Here is a 3,812-nt window from a genome sequence, read left to right on the forward strand (position 1 = left end):
GTTTATAGTATCTAATCCTAAGGGATTTAGGAGACCAAATAAATTTCGAAAGGGATGAGTATATATTTTTGAAGAATTTATTGAAAAGAATAATATTTGTTGCATTAAAATATATAGGAATCTAGGTAGTATGTTCATTTTAATGATTGCTACTCTTGCGAGGAAGGGAAGATTCAGCTTGGCCCATCTAATTAAGTCTTCTTGTACATTCAACCATAATCTGGTAATATTACCTTGGTAAAATGCTGTAGAATCCTGGAAGAATGAAATTCCTAGATAGTGGAAATGTTGTTTAATATTTATACCTTTTGATGGGAATATACTTGGGTATTGAGTAGACATATTAATTGGGAAAATTAGTGATTTATCTTTATTTAAACAATAGTTTGCGAAATTAGAGAAGGTGTCAATGGAGTTCATAATTTTTCCTAGATCAGATGAAATATATATTTAAATCATCAGCATAAGCTGATAAAGATATTTTTGTGTTAAAAATTACAGGAATGCGGTGATAAGTATTATGTTTAATTAATAAAAGTAAAGGTTCAATGAAAAGGTTAAATAATAGGGGGGAAAGGGGGCACCCTTGCCTTGCACCATTTCTGATATTAATCCTGGATGATACTTGTTTATTTATTTGTAATACAGTATATGCATTAGAATAAAGGATTTTAATAATATTAATGAATGAGAATGGTGTATTGAAGTGAGGGAGCGTATCAAACAGAAATTCTGTGCTGACTCGGTCGAAGGCTTTGGAAGCATCTATGGCTAGGGTATAAATAGGAGTTTTAGCTAGAGTAGGAGCAAAATCAAGGCGTCTAGTGTAAGTGTATGATCAACAGTTTGTCTATGAAGAATAAATCCTGATTGTGCAGGTGATACGATACTGAGAATGATATTTTTAAGTTTATTAGCAAGGATTGTAGCCAGGATCTTCATATCTAAGTTAACAATGGAAATAGGTCTATACATCCAGGGGTTTTTGGAGTCAGAATTAGGTTTTGGAATAAAAATAGTTCTTGATGCATTCAGATGAGCGTCCTTTATTCCAAAGTAGATAATATTATTATAAAGCAGCAGCAGAGCTTCATAGATTTTAGGAATAAAACATTTATAAAATTCAGCTGTGGAGCTTTGTTAGGTTTCAAATTGTTAATAACAATATTAATTTCTTGTTGTGTAATTTCCCTGGCTAGGATGTTTTGTTGTTCTTTAGAAAGTTTGGGGAAAGTTATCTTGTTTAGGAAGCTTTGGAGCTCTATTTTGTCTAAAGGACTTTCGGGAGGACCATATAACTGAGAATATAATGTTTCAAAGAGTTTAACTATTTCTTGCGTAGTCTGATAACTTATCCCCTGATAATGAATTTCTGGAATAGTAGGAGGAGGTTTATTTTGATTCAAGATTCTGGCTAGAAACTTAGAAGGGAATTGTGCCCATTCAGAGTAGTTCGCTAATGTTTTTATTTCCTGGTATGAAAGATTTTCAGCATGGAGAGACAGAAGATCCTGTTGTAGTTGCATTATTTCCTTTTCTGTTTGGGGGGAGTACTTTGTTTGAATTTTAGCTTCTAACTTCACTATATTATCTGATATGGATGCTTCAATTTTGTTGTACAGTTTTTTTATAATATGCAGCTTTATTTATAATCTTGCCTCTAATCATTGCCTTAGTAGTAGTCCAGGAATAGTCTACAGAAGATAAATTGGATTGCGTGGTTTGAAGGAACTGATCTAGGTAGGACTCAATTTCTGAAATGATATCAGTTTTTTTTTAGTAGGTTAGAATTTAGATGCCACCAGATGATTTTGGACTTTGAGAATGTTTTTGAATTCCCTTGAATAGAAAAGGAATTTTTTGAGTGGTCCAAAAGATATCTTGGCTCAGTATTAAATGTGATATCAAAGTTATTGAATATTGATGCAATTAAAAAGAAGTCCAACCTAGACCAACTCTTATGACAGGCACAAAAAAAAGTGAATTTATTCTTTTTGGAGAGGCCTTTTTGATAGATGTAAAGATCAAGCAAACTGTAATCCTCCTTAAGTTCAGAAATAGTTAAAGTAGCGTATTTATTATATTTAGCATTAATATTGGACCTATCTGTCATTGGATCTTGTATTGAATTCCAATCCCCTCCCACTATGTAGTAATGATTAGGAAATGATTCCAGTATTTTATAAATTGCCATAAGAAAGTTTTGTTGTCTGGTGCATGGGGCATAGATATTAATAAACAAGGTAGGTTTATCTAGGAATGAACACCGAGTGGTAAAATAGGTTCATCTACCTTCTTCATCAGCGTCATAATTATGTCATGTTGGAATGAATTTTTGATAATTATAGCAACCCCTACAGGCACAAAAAAAGTTGCCCCTTATTATGATATTATTGCGTCTTGATCTGGCTTCCAGGTCCAAAAGTTTCTGTTGCATGTCCAAGATAGATTTGGCATTAGTATTATAATCTTTTTGTAACTGCTCTATCTTGATTTCATTATCCATTACCTCTGCTTCCGTTTTGTCAGTCCTAGTAAGCATTCTGTCTATGGAATCCCCAAAGGTTTGTAGTTGAGAGGAGAAGCTTTGTATTGCAGCTTGAATAGGTTGAAGTGCCAGTTTTAATTATCCATGTTAGTTGGGTCTGTTTTTACCTTGCCAGCAGGTTTTGTATTTTCCTGTTGTTTTCCAGTTCTTGCTCTCTTAGGTAGTGTTTCTTTTTCTGGGGATGTGATTGAAGAGTATTTTCCTTTTGCAGTTTGAGCATCCATGTGTATAGAATCCTGTGACATACTTGATTTTCTTGGTTCCCTTTATTAGGAGATTGCAGGCCGAGAAGTCTCAGATTACATAGGATAGCACATGTAGAGCAAGGGATGGGAATATCAGCCACAATCCTCACTATAATACAGTTTTTCTTTAATTCTGACCTGGTATGCGGTAAGAAAAAAATGATCCTTTATTCCACGGTAAGGTTATTGTCCAGGTAAGTTGATTCTCTGATGCTACTTTAAGGTAATATATGTTGAAATTTTGCTGAGCTAAGATTCAACACTGTTTATAGGATAGCAGCCGTCTTGAACCTCCCGGCATTCCTTTTTCTAAAGGTCCTATCTTCAATTATTTTATTTCATTTATAATATTTAGTACTTCTATTGCAGTTGGTATAGATTTTGATCAAACTTCTCCAGTAATTGCCATTTTTGGCTGCCAGTAACATTATACTTCATAATACCTTACTAAATCCTAGGCAAGTCAGATTTTATATGCCAGCTGAAAAAAATAATTTCCCTAGTTATTACACATTTCTCTTAACATTTCTGTGTAGGGAATTTTTAAAATCCTTGCTGCAATCCCCCCAAAAATGCTCTCATTTTCTTTTCTCCTGCCCATCACATCTTCAGCATTTAGTATTTATCTGAAGAAAAGCCTGTAAAGTTAACATTGAATATAAAATATCTATGGAAACACTTCCATGTAAAAATCCTACACTTCCTGGAATTTGCTGTATACCTAGGAGCCTTACAGACATCTCCTCATTGTCCTCTTGTAACTTGTCTTTCTATTCTCTTTCTCAGTCTTTTATAACCTCCTCTAATTGATTCTTATAGTTATTGTGCAATATTTTTATGCCTTATGAATTATCCATTTTTCTGTTCTAGACTCCCGAAAACTCAACCAAATCTTGTCTTTCACTTTGCACTCCCTATCACTTTCTCTTTGTTTAAACTCAGCTACAAGTCCCTAAGAAGAAAAGTGATCTCTAAACTGAATTTCCTCCAGTAAATTCCTGCCCTTCACTCCTATTATA

The sequence above is a fragment of the Protopterus annectens genome, chromosome 11.part0 (assembly GCF_019279795.1).
Source record: "Protopterus annectens isolate FY-2018-M chromosome 11.part0, PAN1.0, whole genome shotgun sequence".
Classification (NCBI taxonomy): domain Eukaryota; kingdom Metazoa; phylum Chordata; order Ceratodontiformes; family Protopteridae; genus Protopterus; species Protopterus annectens.